The 19,996-nt window shown below is 36.4% G+C and overlaps 1 protein-coding gene and 1 pseudogene across 2 annotated transcripts in view; both read right to left on the bottom strand.

Annotated features, from left to right (window-relative positions):
- Positions 1-19,996, bottom strand: part of LOC113523077 (diacylglycerol kinase delta) — a 216,477-nt gene that overhangs the window by 100,001 nt on the left and 96,480 nt on the right. The window lies entirely within an intron of this gene.
- LOC113523110 (5S ribosomal RNA) lies at positions 16,028-16,146 on the bottom strand (annotated as a pseudogene).

Genomic DNA, 19,996 nt, shown 5'->3' with positions numbered 1-19,996 from the left:
AGCAATGGGATTCTTAGTCTCCATTACTAACGATCCCTTTCCCCCCGACCTGACAGGTTATATTGTTAGTAATGGGACTAATACGCATTATTGACAACCCCCTCTCCTTATAGTACAGTAAGCACCATAAGCTTTAACATTAAACGAATGCGTTACATACATAGATATAATAAAAATCAGAATTAATTAATTAATCATAATACTAATAAAAAAAAAAAAATTTTTTTTTTATTAGTATTATGTTATTATATTGCCGTGTGGTCCCAGCTAGAATGGGACCCCTTACTAACCCCTTATTTTTACGTGAGTGTCATAAGAGGCGACTAAGGGAACTTAAAGGTTGAAGGGCGCACAGAAGCGTTCCTCCTAAAAAATTACCAAAGCCTAACCACGTTTGCCAACCCGTTTGACAATTACTGGCAAAACTGGGGAAGACCTATGTTCAGCAGTGCATAATGGCCGATACTATGAGAATATATAATGGCCGATAATACGAGTATAATAATAATAGGTTATATATATATATATATATATATATATATATATATATATATATATATATATATATATATATATATATAACCTATTATTGCTGCTGCACTGCCTGTTGGTAATTATATCACACAGGGTTTGCTGAAAGATAACTCTTACAGAGTTAAGCTCATTAGGCGCCTATTGTACAAAATGTAATTTTTGTATAATAGGCGCTTAATTTTTGTATAATGTGCCTATTGTTTAAAATAAATTATAAAACGTAATTTTTGTATACAATAAAGTATAAATCATTAAATAATTTTTAATTCCATCCATGTTTAATTATGTATTTTAATTTCTGTATATCAACAAAGTCGTATAATGCAGTCGCATATTTGGACAAAATATATTTATTTCCTTTTTACTTGTTAACTTTCCACATAATTATCAACGACTTCAAATATATTGTATACATTATTTATATTTATAAGATACTCTATTAAGTAGAATATGAGTATAAAAAATAATAGTCGCTTGCCCGAAGTTCTGTAACTTGTTAAAAGCAGTTTCCAAAGTGTAATGGTGTTGCGGATAAGATTAAGTTAAGGCTAAGTTTCCGTTGTTCCAAGAAAATGTACCTAAAACTTGCAACTTACTCTGTAAACATTCATGAATATAAAGATGATGAAGAAGTTTATGATGAACAATAATGCGATGATGATATGTAATTATTAGGTACAGCTATGGCAGAGGGAGACTTTGTACAAAAGACGATTGCTTGGGTACCTCTGTCCCATTCGTGTTTCTGCCGTGAAGCAGTTGTGTTTGCATTTCGGTTTGAAGGGTTAGATATGGCGTGAATTTACAGGGTACAGAGGAATAACACCTAAATCCTCAGGAATGGCAACGTATGGGGGTACTATGGGCGAAACAGTACACTCTGTTTTGTCCATGGTACAGCTCATGTCTATAGGCGACGGTTACCACTTTCCATCAGGTGGGCCGTCAGCTTGCTTGCCATTCTAAGTTTGCATAAAAAAAATTTAATGGATTTTAATAAAATGGTAATTCCGACTGCGCTAACGGTATACGCTGACGGGGCACAAATGAGGCATAATAGGTGACTATGAAAGCAGATCAGTTAGCCCATTGTGACAAATTACACTAGAATTAACCACGATAGTTTCCAAGGGGAACCGCGTGGAGGTCGACCTGATAGGGTATATTGCTGGCAATGGGTCAGTTAGACCCCATTACTAACAATCCTTTTCCCCCCTAGTTGTACCAATTCAAAGTAATGTAAAACAACATTATGTGATGCTGACAATCGTTTGTTGTACCAGACGTTAACTATCCACTGTTGAACATAAGCCTTCCCAATAAGGAAAATATTGCCAGTAGTTGTCACGCTTGGCAGGCAGGTTGACAACTGCAGTTAGGCTTTTAGAGATGTTTTAAGAGGAACACTGCTACTCATTCCTTTACAATTATGTTCCTTTAGTCACCTCATAGGACACCCTCCGAAAAGAAAGGGCTGGCCCATTCTATGCCGAGATCACACGGCCAATCGTTTAGAGTACAATAATTGGTAGTCTGCTTTGATGGGCGATGATGGACCCGATTCTGAGGCAAGACTTCACTAAACCTTAATTCAAAGTTCAGATATATATCGAATCTCTGAATCTAATATTACATAATAATATTTTATTTCTCGAAATCTATCCCTTAACTTCTATCCCTTAGCAATACCCTAACTTAAAACATAGAATATGAATAAAGATTCACGCGGGCGAAACTGCGGAATACAGCTAGTAAAATATAATTCCAGATTTTGTCGCACAAAACAAGCAGCTATTTCAATTCTGACAAAATTTATTTGCGATCATGCGACTAATACGAGTACGAGAGGAAACTCTATCAAATGCAATTATCGTAATCGGATTAGAATTGCCGAAAACATCGTGCAGCGTGCACACAAAGACATATACAGACGAATTGAGTGCTTCTTTTGTTCTAAAGCCATAAACAAGTTATACAGATTGTTCTTGTAGACCTCTGTGGTACAGTGACGGATACATTGCATAAATAAGGTCCCAAGTTCGACTCCCAGTTCATTTAGGAAACGAATTTTCCTGAATTATCTGGGTTTGAGTTTTTGGGTCATGACCACAAATGTTCGCTTCCTAATTCCATAACACTTGGTAGCCTAGTTGGAAGAGGCAATTAATATCGTTGGGTGGCACTTATTCTATCAATCAATCATAATACATGGTATCCCATTGCTGGGTAAAGGCGCATCCATCCACATCTCCTACAACCGCATGCATCCCACACGATTGCTAGCCAAACCGAACTAGTCCTTATAAAGTCGGTCAAAATCATCTTTCCATCGTATACGAGGTACAAATGCTTGAAAATCCAAAAGAAATCACGGACGTCTTTTATTTGGATTTATATGTAATATGTATTATACGTGGATACATTTTGAATGCACACTTTGTTCAATAACTTCGCGGTTTTGGTCTGGGGTTTATCGATCTTTCCAAGTAGGTCATATGAAATGCAGGTAGAATCGGCACAAGTTCTATTCAAGTTGTAACCTAGCATTAATTGCGTCTATAGAATTGAAATCTGGAACTGGTAAATGTTAGCGCTTGACTATTAACTATGACTTTTTATTCACCTTAGAATGGCAAACAAGCTGACGGCCCACCTGATGGAAAGTGGTCAGGATATGTTTTACTGATTAGGATAAAAAGTACACTACATTTCCATGATGCCGGAATAAATATACAGATAAAATTTCTAAAAAATATTGCTTTATTGATCATATGAAGACCCTAATATCAAATTGTCTGAAAATACCCCATATATAGGTATGGTCTGCTTACAATTGTATTATTTTAGTAAGATTAGGTTCTATATATGCCCAGAGTGTTCATGTGTACCTTCGTAGGTAGTAACGAAGATTTATAAGGTGTGCTAATAGTTTAGTATTATAATAATATAAACCGTATTTTGAACATATATTCATATTCACACTTCAATTGTAAAACTGCACTTAAAACATGGTTATTGAGTCTGACGTACGATGACACGGAGAAATTACTGAAGGTTACGTATTAAATTACAACTTATGAAAATATTATTAAAATAATGTATATTGTGTAAGTGTGTGTAGGATATATCGGTTGTATAACCTTAACTATATATGTGTATATATGTGTATGTGTGTGTGTGTGTGTGTATATGTATGTATGTATATGTGTATGTGTGTATGTATGTGTGTATATATATATATGTATATATATATATGTATATATATATATATATATGTATATATATATATATATGTATATATATATATATATATGTATATATATATGTGTATATGTGTGTATATATGTATATGTATGTGTGTGTGTATATGTCTATGTATGTGTATATGTATTAATGTTGTTATTATATTCATAACCAGAACAAATTGTAATATAGTGCCAACACCGTGGGGTGAGGACCTGGTGATCTGTAACACAGGTTTATCCTACTTCAGACACCAGTTCTTCACAATACATTAAATTATGTAACCTCCAAAAATAAATGTATTAGAATATAATAGATGTACAACTGGTATTGTGAAGAGAATAAACTTTATTATTATAATAGTGCATATTCATAACAGCCTTTAAATGTCCATAAGCCTCACTCTTGGGGGGTTTTGCCAGTAGTTGCCACGCTTGGCAGGCGGATTGGCAACCGCAGTCAGGCTTTGGAGATGTTTTATATATTCGCCCTCCCTTAATCGTCTTTTACGACACCCACGAGAAAGGAATAGGTGATCTTTTATGTTGGGAGCACACGACCGTACTAATAGTTTATATAGGGGGGAAAGGGATTGTTAGCAATGGAGTTTGAAAGTCCCATTGCTAGCAGTATGCCCTATTAGGTCAACCTCCACGTGGTTTCCCCTGGAAACTATCGTGAACAATTCTTGTTGAATTCGTCATGATGGGCTAACTGACCTGCTTCATCGATAGCGCGGGTGGGGTTTACCATTCCATTATCACCCATTAAAAAAAAAACTAGTTTATATCAGTATAAAACTTTAAAAACTCCGGTCCACAATTGGGGAATAGATACGAGTATATCGCTGTACATACTCGTGTTATGAACAAAAACAAGTCGAATTAACAACTTACATTTTGAATACAATTAAAAATTTAAAATGAACATGTTTTCCAATAAATTTCAACAATTTCGTTCACAGTTTTGAACCAGCGATTCCATACGGTGTCGATGACCCCGCGAACATCATAACAGATCGTAACTGGAGCAATGGGCGCGAGCCAACGTAAACATCATTAATTTGCGATCGGGTAACAATTGACGATCGTATCAACGTGGTGTTAGTGGTATATTACATTATCAAATAGATAATTTCGATTTTACTTAGCCTGGCCTTTTGTTTCCGGCATACAATAGGCCACCACCTCTTCCTTTCCCGTGAGTGTCGTAAGAGGCAACTAAGGGAGGGCGAGGGATGGGCAGTAGCGTCTTTCTTAAAACATTTCTAAAGTCTGATTGCGGTTGCCAACCCACCAGCCAAGCGTGGCAACTACTGGCAAAACTCCCAAAGGGGAAAGCTTATGTTTAGCAGTGGACCGTTAAAGGTTGGTATGACGATGATGAATGTGTTACCAATATTATAAATATGAAGGTAAGTGTATTTGTGAGTTTATAGCACTTTAACCCTTTAAAGCCTGATTATTTAAATCAAATTAAATATATATATATATATATATATATATATATATATATATATATATATATATATATATATATATATATATATAAGTGTACCCTTTACTGTGTTTACTAATGGGGAAAAATAGTAAAAAAAATCAAAACTATATTTTATATATTTATTTTGAAAAAAAAAATGGTTACATGTAATCAGCCAAATATTAAAATAAAATCGATTGTAGGCGCCCAATGCGATTTATAACATCGGTATGAAATTTGAAACTTCAGGTATTTAAGAGTTAACGGCTTTACCAATCACTATGGAGGAATGGCATTGTTAGCAGTGGGGACTAGAGACCCCATTGATAGCAATATCAATACCATGGAAATCATCGTGATTAATTTTTGTTGAATTCTTCACGATAAGCTAACTAACCTATTTTCATTCTCACCTATCATCCCTCACTGGTGCCCCGCTAGTGTATACCGATAGCGAAGGCGAAGTTACCATCCTATTACCGTCTTAAAATACTATGTAATTTGGTGTACACCTACTTGTGTATTTACGAGTAAATTTGATAAACAAGCATAGTATCCATGTGACGCTGAATGGTTACCGTAGCTTGGTTGCCTAGCTCAGGTGTTATTCCTCTGTACCTGCAGGTACAGAGGAATAACACCTGAGTCCTCAGGAATGGCAACGCATGGGGGGTATCATGGGCGAAACAGTATACTCTGTTATGTCAATGGTACTGCTCATGTCTATAGGCGACGGTTACCACTTTCCATCAGGGGGACCGTCAGCTTGTTTGCCATTCTAAGTTGTATAAAAAAAGTAGGAACTTCTTTTTGGGTGAAGATAAAATGGTAACTTCGCCTGAGCTATCGGCATACACTGCCGGAGTATCAGTGAAGGGTGACACGTGAGGATGAAGGCAGGTCAGTTGGCCCATAGTAACCAAATGAATAAGAATTAACCACTATGGTTTCCAGGAGAAACAGTGTGGAGGTCGACCTGAGGGTATATTGCTAGCAATGAAGCTGTCAAATATTATCACAAACAATCCCTTTCCCCCCAATAATAGGAACTGTTGGCCCTATGTTAGCAATATATCGTCAGGTCGACTTTCACACGACCCTCTCCTGAAACCATCTTAATTTGTCACGACGAGCCAATTGACCTGACTTCCTCCTACCATCACTCACTGGTACCCCATCAGTAAATACCCATAGCGTAGACAAGGTTATTATTCTATTATCCATCATCAAAGTAACACAGAAGTAAACACCATAGATTGCGAAAAATATAAAAATCAGGACTGGCAATAAAATCACACAATACAGGAAGAGATCGCTCTTAGCGATAAGGCCCCCCATTGTTTTATCAGTGTAATATTTTCTTGTAATTTATAATAAATTTACTATTGTAATGTTATGGAGGAAACAGTAAAAAGTATCTGTCTATCTATCTGCAGTTACTAAAAAAATCAGACAAATAGAGAATTCCCTTCTTTTGGCAGACGCTTTAAAAGGCAGTTTTGAATGTGTGAATCACATACATACAGAAATTGCTAGCAGTTACTATGAAAATACTTTTTCCTGAATCATTTGTAACTGTTCATCGATTCAACCTTTTCGAGGTCGTTGGTCCATCGAGTGGATGGTCGGCCTTCGCTGTTCTTGTATACAGCTGCCACTCAAGAACGCTTTATCTTCGTCAGTAATTGGCTTAAAATATATTTGAAGGTCTATTTAGGAAGCATTTCGAGATTATTTTTTGTATTGGCCATTATACGGTGATTCCAGAGCTGAGGTAAGGTAGCATTTTTGACAATTCGTATCGACGCTATTTTCCATTAAACACTACAAAAACAAAAAACAAATGGTAATTTGTTTTGCTGAAATAATTTTCTTTTTTTTTAATTTAGAATTGATTTAATTAGAAATAAAGGTATCTTTTCAACAAACAAATTAGTTATACTTTTGCAATTGATTGCAACTACTTACTTCTTATGTCTTCTTGTCTATCTATGGTTATTCTTAACATTCAGGATGAAAGTAACTAAAAATGGTTTATGACCAGTTAAAAAAACACTTTCTAGTTGTATCCTTGGGGAAAAGGGATTGTTAGTAATGGAGACTGAGAATCCCATTGCTAGCAATATACCCAACCAGGTCGACCTCCTCGCGGTTCTCCCTGGAAACTATCATAGTTAATTCCTGATGAATTCATCATGATAGGCTAACTGGCTTGTTTTCATTCTCATCTATCACTCTTCTGTGTTGCTCCGCCAGCGTATCCCGCTAGCGCAGGCTGGATTACCGTACTATATTCACCCATCAAAAACAAAAGTTGTATCCTTTGATTTCTACTTGTTTATACCAAAAGTTCTTAATCAAAAAAGAACCTCTAGTTACTTAAGATGTTCAAACCAAATGATCAAAAGTACAAGGTATCGGAAAAGGTCCAGGAATGGATAGATACACATTGGAACCACAACAATGAAAGGTATCTAAGGTATAAAAGATCCGTTGAAAGATCAAGAAAAATATATCAGTCGTTAACTGCTAAATATAAGGCCTTGTCTTTAGTTTTTTTTTTTTTTATACTACTTAGATTGGCAAACAAGCTGACGGCCCACCTGATGGAAAGTGGTAACCGTCGCCTATAGACATGAGCAGTACCATGGACATAACAGAGTATACTGTTTCGCCCATGATACCCCCCATGCGTTGCCATTCCTAAGGACTCAGGTGTTATTCCTCTGTACCCAGTAAATTCACGCCATATCCCACCCTTCAAACCGAAACACAGCCATGCAAACACAGCTGCTTCACGGTTAAAACACGAATGGGCCAGTAGTTACCACGCTGGGCAGACGAGTTGGAAATCGCAGTTAGGATTTGGTTAGATTTCAAGAGCGACGCTGCCGCATACCCTTCAACTATTTAGTTCTCTGCGTCACCTCTTATGACCTGGTGACCTATTCTATGGCAAGACTACACGGCTACCGAGATCACACGGCTATTTTATATTATGGATAGTTGAAAGAAATAAAGACATCACGAGTCAAAAGAATATGTAGAAGGCAACAAGTAACAGTTCTTCGTACTTCCAATCATTTGATATTAAAGATGAAAGGCAGCAACAAAAAGGAAACTGAACAAAACATTCGGGCAAACAATAACATCCCATCAATCACAAGATGCGTTGCGCCGCGTCGCTATTTTTTTAGAGGTATCTGAACTTCTGAATCAATACACTGAGCTGATTGTGTTTTTAAGTAAGTGCTTCTTTTAGTAGATTCTATACAAGTGTATCAAGCTTAGAGTATTTTTGTTAGTGTATTACTCGTAATTTTTTTTTTTTTACTAGAAGTTGGCAAACGAGCATGCAGCTCTCACCTGATGGTAAGTGGTAACCACATAATGCACAGGTAACTACCTCAGTTACCTGTGCATTACCGGCCTTTAAAAACGTCTTCATCATCACTACCATATCAGCCTTTAACTGTCCACTGCTAAACATAGAGCTCCCCCCTAGGGGGTTCTGCCAATAATTGCCACGTTTAGCAGGCGGGTTGACAACCACAATTAGGGTTTAGAGATGTTTTAAGAAGGACTCTGCTACCCATCCCTCGACCTCCATTAGTCGTCTCTTACGATACCCAAGGGATATGGCGTGAATTTACAAGGTACAGAGGAATAACACTTGAGTCCTCAAGAATGGCAACGCATGGGGGGTATCATGGGCGAAACAGTAGATATACTCTGTTATGTCCATGGTATTGCTCATGTCTATACGCGACGGTTACCACTTTCCATCAGGTGAGCCATCAGCTTGTTTGCGATTCTAAGTTGCATAAAAATATTAATAAATATCGCTTCTTTATTTACGCAACTTAAAATGAACAATCGGAATAATAAATGAGCCGATGGCCTTGCTGAAGGAAAATGATGACTGTTGCATGAACAGCATATCTACTGAATTATTTTTATATTGGATTCGTAATTTGTTCTTATCTATTCATTATCATATTAATGGAATGGAATACATTGAAGGAAAACTGATATGAAACTCAAATGGAGCTATTCCGGAACTTAGAAAAGGAGGGAATTTCATCAGAGGGAGATTGCAAAAAAAATCGTCTGCTTAGATATCTCTGTCTCATTTGTGTGTAAACAATTGTGTTTTATTGGTTGTTCAAGACATGATATTTAGCAATAAAATTACAGCGTATGGAGGCATAATACTGTAGTATTTAGGAATGGCAACTCATGACGGATACCGTCCGCGCGCGATCAGGTTAGAGCCCGAGCGCATCCCTACGACTCCGAGTTTCCACACATCACGACGTACGACGACTTCGACCCCCGTCTAGGGACGGCAAAGGCCGACCCTTTGCCGTCCCTAGACGGGGGTCGAAGTGCAGTAGCCTAAGCCGAGGTCCGAGCCACTCTGGCGCCCTTGGGCGCACGCCGCAGTTCATAAGTAAGAGCCGATACCTCCGTCGCGGGCTTGGAGCGCCGTCTGCACTCGCCCCTGCATACGCGTTCGGTAAAGTTGTAAAGACCATCCACGGCCATCAGCAAACACGATCAGAAAAAAAAAGACGGATACCGTCTGCCTTATTCATATTATATTTTGTGATCTCTATGTGGCTATTCAATGCCACATAGAGCAACTGTTAGCACTTTATCAAGGAAGTCGTCAGTTTATTTCCCGTTTTATGCTATAAATAATACGTAAAACAACATGCCTTAATTTAGCTAGGCGTGTCGTAGTAAATATAGTAAATAATAAAGTTTATTCACCTCGCAACTGAGGTATTTGAAAGTAGTACAGATCGTTCGTTATATGTAAACAGAGATTATAAACAGCTTTGTAAACATCGTTCAGTCAATTTCTGTACACTAGATTTAAACACATTAAATCTTCTTAAATATTTCAATGTCATCTATTTATACAGAGTTATATTGTATTAAAAATTACAATCTATTACAGTGTGACAGTAGAGCAATAAAACAATATGCCACTTAAATTTGTATATTTAATCTACCTAAAAAAAGGTTTCAAAAAGACATACTTTGTAATCAACCTTCAGCAGCAGTATTTCCGAACCGATACGACAACTAATAAAAGAGCATATTCCTTTTTAAAAGGCCGGCAGCATACCTGCAAGCCTTTGATATTGTGGGTGATCATGAGCGGCAGTAGTCACTTACTATCCTAATAGTAAGTGAGTCGCATGCTTTTTTGCCGTCTTGTAAAAAAATATCAAAAATAATATAAAAACAAATTAACAAATATAAAATCGTATATAAAAAGGCCGCTTGACCAAGTTATCAGCAACACATAGTGATCCTGAACAGACCAAACCCCATTATTGTTACAGATGACAGACAAGCCAGCCATTTTGTGTTCTATCTCTTCTAACTTTAACACCACACAAATAAGGTAAAGTCGACGACTCGAAATCCATTATTTGTTCTTAAGACATTTTGAGTTGTCACATCAAAGATTGCTGAGTGCGGGAAATCGAAGGGCATTTCAAGTCAACAGCAGCGGTTCACAATGTGCCAGGTTTGAAAATATCCAAAATTGTATTTGTTAACGATGTAGCGTTAATTGAATCTGTCGTTGTGCTTTCAACTTGTGTAAATTGATTGCGGGTTAAAATTAAATTGGTATCTCGGCCGAAAGCGCTGTAATTGCTTTCGTTCAAATTCTTGAGACGTTTGTAATGATAATAAATGCTATACAATCACACTGACCGTCTTGTCTTGAAGTCAGGATAGTCTGTGTTGATAAGGAAATAGGACAATCAAAATCTAGTGTCACAACACGATTTTTTTCGAATTCCCAAACCTGTACCAATTAAGAAAAGTTCATTCCCTAAGTTGGGCCGCCAGAGAAACGAAACTTTTGAAGGGACTTCATTATGCAAATCAATATGCATCTCCCTCTGCGCAAAGAAGATCGTCATATTAATTAAACAATATAAAATCTTATCTTCCTTCTTAAAGAGGGGAGATGGTAAACTAATTCCCGATAGAAGTACAGTGAGCCCGGATTTAAGACCCCGGGAGAAAAACCGGCGTACGATGCGGTCCAAGAACACCATTTTCTGCATCCTTCTCGGGAGTTTGAATATGCGGTTCAACTGATGATAAGTGATTACTGCCGCCCATTTGTACCCGCAATATAAGAGAAACTGCAGGTGTTGCCAGTCTTTTAGGAAGGTAGAATGCTCTTTGTGGACCATATTCAATATAGAGCCAAATCTACTTGTCATTATGTCCTCTTGAAACAAACTATAGTTTTAGTCCCGTTTGGTCCTGGATTATAGGCCGCCCCTTCCATTTCTGTGGATGTCATGTCATGTCAGAACTAAGGGAACTTAATGGTCAAGGGATAGGCAGCAGTATACTTCTTAAAACATCACCAAAACTTAACTGCAGTTGTCAATCCGTCTGCCAAACGTAGGAACTGCTGGCAAAAACCCTATGTCTAGCAGTGGACAGTTAACGGCTGATATCATCATTATCATAATTTTGGTAATGCATTGATATATTAAATATACTATTAGTGTTTCATCTTCTTTTAATATTCAAATAAACATAAGCTACGCACTTCTAAAACAATTTAATGTCAACATTAAATGAAAATATTAATTTATACAAAATTCGTTGGGAACACGGAAATTTACTGTGCATTTAGACAATTTTGTCATGTATATTTATGAAAAGTAAATTGAAATTAAGATAATATCGAGGGGCCGATGTTCCTTTTGACGTTTTCTTAGCAAAATTAATTATGAAATGCTGATTATTAAGAAAGAAGCATCTATTTTTAATGAATAGAGAAATGAAATTAATTTCTTTCGTTTTTATTGACGACGTATTGACAGCAGTTTGTATCCAATGAAACCTTATTTACAAGAAATATATATATATAAGTACAAGATGCTTTGGAATTAACTTCCAGCAGCAGTATTTCTAAACCAATATGACAACGACCTTCAAGAAAAGAGCACATTCCTTTTTAAAAGGTTGGCAACACACCTGCAATTCTTCTGGCATGCTCGTTTGCCCTTTGTATTGTATATATATATATATATATATATATATATATATATATATATATATATATATATATATATATATATATATATATATATATATATATATATATATATATATCAAGTAATATAGGATATATATTATTATAAAAAAATATAGAGATCCTATGAAAATTACAGTATTATAACTTAAACTCAAAAATATATATATATATATATATATATATATATATATATATATATATATATATATATATATATTCAGATCAATCAAATAAGTACTTTAAGCATTACCTTTCCAATATTTTTCCACCGTAATCTATAATATTTATTTTCATAACGGTGGCAAATAATGGTGAGGTTAGTGATAATGGTATGGAAACTCCGTCTGCGCTATTGGTATAAACTGGACCACGTGGAGGTCGACCTGACAGGGTATATTGCTAGTGATGGGACCATTTGACCTCATTACTAACAATTCTCTCCTCCCCCCCCCCATTTTTGTTGATTTATATCACTTGTGATGACGTTTTTGGGCATGTCGCTCGGTTTGTATATTTTGTTAAATGTTTGCTAATCTCCGAACACACTCAGCCTACGCAGCTAATTACAGACTATCTGTTTCCACTTCCATGAATTTTATTTATAGTCTGCATCTCTAATACATAATATAAAACGAAATTGCTTACCGCCGTCTATACCCTTAGATCTCTTAAACTATGCAACGGATTTTAATACAGTTTTCATTAATAGATGGAATTATTGAAGCCGAAGCCTTATACGTATAGTTTAATATTATTTTGTGTTAATTTGTTGAAATATGACGATAATTGTTCAAGATGTCGGAAGAAATCAAGTCGATTGGGAATTTTCATCGAAAATACTTATGACATAACAAAATAATGTATGATGGAATTATTCCCCTTTATTAGGGCTACAAAAATGGCATATGTCTATCCATATAGGACAGCTTCCTATAACTATTGTTTAAATAAATTGATACAAATTATGTGGAGTTTGGAATGTTATTTAGACGAATAAGTTATTTGTTTATGTTAAATACCTTAGTTCCTTATACATTTCACTATCGAAAATATCCGCTTCTTTAAAGAAGACATGTATGTATTGTCTCAGGAAAAAACAGCTGCAAACTAGAGGTGGGTAATATATATATTGTAACTATAATATATAGATACTGCTATTATTTATTACTTATTTACATATCGGTCTAATAACGAATATATAAAATGTCGATTATTCAATATACAATATGAAAATGCAGCAGCCGACCAAAATCAATATAAATATCCGACAGGTTTTTATACAACTTAGAATGGCAAACAAGCTGACGGCCCACCTGATGGAAAGTGGTAACTGTCGCCTATAGACAGGAGCAGTACCATGGACATACTGTTTCGCCCATGATACCCCCCATGCGTTGCCGTTCCTGAGGACTCAGGTGTTATTCCTTTGTATCCAGTAAATTAACGCTATATCCCACCCTTCAAACCGAAACACAGCCATGCAAACACAACTGCTTTACGGTTGAAACACGAATGCAACAGAGATACCCAAGCAATCGAAATGGATGATGAACTTTTTCTACCATTGATGTCCAGAGGAATTCAATACATACATATCGGAGCAATGCTCGTATTACAAACATTGCATGTAAAGAGTTCGTATAATATAGACATTATTACCATACTGACACCACATTAGATTCTATATTGGGCCTGTGCGAAGCCGGGGCGAGTTGCTAGTTTATAATATGTCTTATCCAATCCTGCTTACTACAAAAGTTCTTTAAGATAACATCATTTTAGATCACGAACAATAGTTTATCTTGGATGAAATTGCCAACTATCGGATGAAATAGTACCATTCAGCCGTTGTAACCCTGCTCGTCTCCAGAGACAAGTATTTGATCGGGACATTTTCTTTAGCCGAGACCTTTGAAAAAGTGATTTCTATCTCATGGAAGATTGGTTTGTACGTAATCAATAACCCTTTGTGTGCCTGTGACAAGGGTTGGTTCTAAGTGCCTCCATTTGTATTATACATAGTAAAAAGAATTTCCAACTAAACAATACATGATTTTACAAACTTTCGTTTGTTTGCTCCATTAGTTTCTTTTGTCAGTAAAAAAAAAAATGTTAAACAATTAGTTTTTTGTTTTTATAGTACAGAAGGCAAACGTGCATGTGGCTCATTTGACGGTAAGCAACTACCGCTGCCTATAAGCACCCGCATCACCAGAGGCATTGCAAGTATGCTAATGGTCTTTAAAAAAGGAATATTCCCTTTTTTTAAGGTTACGATGTCATATGCTGCTGAAAGTTGATTCCAAACTATGGTATTACGTGAAAGAAAGTGCCTTGAAAAACGATTGGAATGGAACTTTAGTTTTTTACCGGTCAGACGACGATGAAAATCAGCAGCAGGTATCAATCCGAACAATTCCTCAGAGCACTCCCCATGACATATTCGATAAAAGGTGCACAGAGATGCAACGTCTCTATGCAGTTTCAAGGTGTAAGGAGCTGAACATCAACAACTCGAGCCGCCCCACATTGAATGCGGTTCAATAGGAATGGAATTAAAGTAAAACAGTACTACTGTGGCGTTTCTGCCCATAGGTGAAAACAGTTTTTTTGTTGTACTTAATACGTGACATATGTAAGAATATAAACCAAGTTCTAAAGAAGATATGTAATGATTATGGTATTACGTGAATATTTTTTTTTTACAGCACAGGGGGCAAACGAGCATGCGGCTCACCTAATGGTAAGTGACTACCGCCGTCCATAATCACCCACAACACCTACGGCATTGCAGGTGTGCTGCCGGCCTTTTAAAAAGGAATATGCTCTTTTCTTGAAGGTTATGTTGTCGTATCGGTTCGGAAATACTGCTGCTGGAAGTTGATTCCAAAGAGTGGTTGTGCGTGGGAGAAAGTGCCTTGAAAAACGCACGATACATAATATAGAAAGATTTAAAGAAAAAGAAAAGGAGCGAAGGAAGAAAAGAAACGTGCTTACAAAAATTGAAAAGCTAGCAACGCACTAGCAACTTTCTCGGATTGCAGATGTTTATAGGTATTGTTGCTTCCCAGTCAGGTCGATCGCCTACTCTTTTGCCTCTTTAATAAAAAAAAGATTAAATATGAAAGAATTTATTTAGAATGTCGAGACAATTATATATTCGATTACATTTTCAGTAAGACGACTATGGACCTTTGACATTCGCCTCTCTCCGTTTTTATGTAAATGTCTTGACACGAAGATTAATAAATAATTTATGAACCTTTCTCATTTGACAGACATTTTATTTTAACTTAAAAATAAATGGACAATACGGTCAAAGAAGTAAACTCGACCGTTGATCTCTATAAGATCTTACAAGAGATCGTAAATGTAACTTAGTGGAAGAAGTTTATTTTTCCCAAGACACTCTACAAGATAAATAAATAATACCTGATGCTATCGAGGTTTTCTGTATTAAAACAGATAAAAATAAAATTGGTCTAAAATATAAATACTGAATCGATGTTAACAACAACAACAAGACATCTCATTGCCCGCCAGATGGTGTGGGCGAGCCAGGTAGGGGCTTTGGAGTGTACCCCATTACCCCGGCTTCAACTCCGGAGGCAACAACCTCCGGGTAACTGGATTTGAAGCCGACATACACTGGTGGTTTGTGTATGTTGACGTGGCATCTCAAAAAGCCAACGTCACACGGTGTTTCCAGGCGGTCACCTATCCAAGTATTGGCCGCGCCCGACGTTGCTTAACTTCGGTGATCAGACGAGAACCAGTGTTTTTTAAGTGGTATAGACGTAAACTTCTGTAGAACCAATCTACAATTATGGCGTCTGTGGTCCCGGTATTGAATAAGCCACCCCTTCCTTCCCCATAGACGTCGTAAGAGGCAACTAATGGAACTTAAGTCGAGGGATGGGCAGCAGCGTCCGTCTCAAAACATCTCTAAACTCCAACTGCGGTTGCTATACCGCTTGCCAAGCGTGGCAACTACTGGCAAAAGTCTCCTTACAGTATAGAGTTATGTTCAGCACTGGACAGTTAAGAACCGATATGATGATGATCCATCTACAAGTATATCCTTTCAGATAAAAAAAAAAATTCCCAAATCAGTTTACAACTGACGGAGTTATGAGGTAACAAACATAAAAAAAAACCAAGGAATTCAGAAACTCCGTCTCTGTCCGTTCGTCCGTCCGTCTGTCTGTATCTTTACTTTGGCATCAAGCAAAAATTACTGCACCAAATGGGATGCGGTTTTCACAGTTGTGTTGCTGAAGGTCAAATTTAAAAAGAGCTATATTTTATCTTGATACGCCATCTAGAAGACATTTATTTCATTGGTTTTTCAACTTCTGAAATCCACGCGTACGAAGAAGCGTAAAGTAGTCAAAAAGCTAGTCGAAACCATTTGAATTTAGAATACAAATCATTTATCTACAAGTGTCTACCTAAATTTTACTTTGCGAGAAACTGTTCTTTTAGATTGCAAAGAAATACGGCAGGTTCATATATATAAAAATAAAATATATATAACAGTCAAGTTGTGAAATTTTATATCCAGTCGTCAGAATTCCATTGCCAATAGCAAAACCCTTTTTTTTTTAATTTTCACGTATTCCTACATACCTACCGATCTCTAAAGGTTACAAACTTAATATATTAAATTGTATATTAAATCTTTTACCAGTGTTTAATCTGAGTTATGTACAATAAAGATTTTACAATACAATACAATACCTGCTTTACGTTATAAAATTTATTGAAATGAAAGTTAATGAGTATGAAACAATAAAATTAGCCTATTTACGTTAATTATGTCGACAGCTACAATTTATTGCAATCATAAACTCATTTATAGAAAAGTTATAACCGTCGCCTATACACATGAGCAGTACCATGGACATAATAGAGTATACTGTTTCGCCCATGATAAATGAGTTGTCATTCCTAAAAACTCAGGTGTTATTCCTCTGTACCCAGTAAATTCACGCCTTATCCCAACCTTCAAACCGAAAAACAGCCATGCAAACACAACTGCTTCACGGTTAAAACACGAATGGGACAGAGGTACCCAAGTGTGATCACCAAAATGTGATCAATATTTAAATATTATATTCCATCTTTTATACCATTTTTCAAACAAAATAAAGTTATTTGTATTTGTAAGCAATCGACTTTTGTACAAAGTCTCCCTCTGGTAAGTATCAAACTAAACAAAGCTTATAATTTGTAATACATGCTATACTTCACATTTCACAACTATAAACTTTCAGTCAAAAAGATAAAAAAAAGTCAAAATAAATCAAGTAAAAAAAAAGAATCTAATTATACCTGACATTCTAATACTTAACAAAGGCTGGAAAGGGATTATTAATAATGGGGTCAAATAGGTAGTCCCATTAGTAGCACTATACTCTATCAGGTCGATCTCCACGTGGTTCCCCTGGAAACCATCGTGTTTAATTCTAGTAGAAACGTCAGGATGAGCCAACTGACCTGCTTTCATCTTCATCTGTCATCTCTCACTGGTACCCCGCTAGTGTATAACCATAGCGCTTGGGACTGACGTGCCTAAAAGGACAAAAGTCCCTAAATAAATAAAGATAAAAAAAACCATAACGCAGGCGGGGTTACAATACCATTATCACCAGGGAAAAAGGGATTGTTAATAATGGAGACTGAGAATCCCATTGCTAGCAATATACCCAACCAGGTCGACCCCCTCGCGGTTCTCTCTGGAAACTATTATGGTTAATTTCTGATGAATTCATCATGATGGGCTAACTGGCCTGTTTTCATTCTCATCTATCACCCTTCACTGGTGCTCCGCCAGCGTATTCCGTTAGCGCAGGCGGGGTTACCATACCATTTTCACCCATAAAAAAAAATACCACCAAAATAGTAAAAAAAATTGAAACAAAAATAAAAATAGTAAACTAACCATATTCCACGGCTTCGCGCGCTTAAATCAATATATAAAGTATTCTATATACTAAGTTAGTCTATCCGTGTATCAAATATCATTATTTGAATGCATTCAATAGTTTTTGCATGAAAAAGTAACACACATTCATATATCCTCACAAACTCGCATTTATACACGTAATAATAGTACTATGTGTGTGTGAACGAGCCGTTACATCCCGTCTGACCTATTCTATACCCGACCATATATCACCGTAACTGGGTCTGCGTAAAACAAACTTCGCCTTCGTAGTCATCCGGACATAAAAGTTTTACGCCCTATTTGCAGGAAGTTAATACTTTACAGACTATCAACGTTAACTTTTGTAAACATTCTTCGAAACTAGATGTTATTCAGTTCACGCATATGTTACGCATACCAGGGTAGAATAGGCCACCCATTCATTTCCCGTGGGTGTCGTAAGAGGTGACTAAGGGAGGGCGAGGGACGGGCAGCAGCGTCCCTCTTAAAACATCTCCAAAGCCTATCTGCAGTTGTGAAACCGCCTGCCAAGCATAGCAACTACTGGCAAAACCTCCCAAGGGGGAGGCTTATGTTCAGCAGTGAACAGTTAAAGGCTGATATGGTGATGATGGTGATGATGATGTTACGCACAGTTATTATTATTATTACTCACAGTATGGACGCCGAACGGTCAACGCTAGGTTCCGAGTAGCGATCTTATTAGTCTAAAAATGATACACGTGTCGCAACATATGCGTGGACTTAATAATGGTGGGAGATTGATAACTAACATGGAAGGTCGTGGAACTTCTACTAATAATATTATTATTAGTATTATATCAGCTAACTACCCACTGCTGGACATAGTCCTCCGCTATAAACTACAAACGCAGATTCGTTTTTGGCTATGTTTTAAGAGAGACGCTGCTGCCCATCCCTCAAGCATTAAGCTCTCTTCCTATAACATTTACGAGAAAGAAAGGCCTATTCTATGCTGGGACCACAGGTCTTTAATAATAACAATATTCTCGAATGTTATCAGTCGCACACATAGTAGCGAAATCAAACAAAATAATTTCAATCGAGAACTATTTAACCATGCATTAATGTGATAATTTATCGTTCCATTTCATACAGGTAATAAAAGAATACAAAAATTATTTTATATACCGATTTGTAATAATAATGTATCGTATCATAATCCAATTATCCGCATGTGTAGAAAATATAACAATGTATGCAAGGATCTTGATATTTTCCAATCCTTGCAATGTAACAATAAGGCTGCCAGTTCGTTACTTTAAATTTATAACCGTCATTCTTTTAATGTATATAATATCGAATGTTATGCAGAGTAGTTTTTTTTTTACAACTAAGGGGGCAAACGAGCATGCAGCTCACCTGATGGTAAGTGACTACCGCCGCCCTACAGCAGTTATTGGACTGCAAATTTAATGCCGATTTTTGTAATATTTATTTTATAAATGTATTAATTTGTAATTTGTTGCCTTGCTATAAATAAATAAATATTAATTTCTCACTCAAAGTCATAAAGATTTTTCTAACACGATACATATGTCATGAAACTATTTCTGTGTTTAGCAGCAATTCTGTTACAGGCTACGTTCAATAAAAAGAATTCAGAGAACAATATTTATTTTCATTGTAATTTTCCATACAACACACGAATGTTCCAAAATAATAATCATAAACTGCGCTCT

This window comes from Galleria mellonella, unplaced genomic scaffold (genome assembly GCF_026898425.1).
Source record: "Galleria mellonella isolate WM207_F2 unplaced genomic scaffold, CSIRO_AGI_GalMel_v1 utg38, whole genome shotgun sequence".
Taxonomy (NCBI): Eukaryota; Metazoa; Arthropoda; class Insecta; order Lepidoptera; family Pyralidae; genus Galleria; species Galleria mellonella.
Note: the sequence above shows the minus strand (reverse complement) of the source record. Positions and strands in the feature narration are given on the sequence as shown.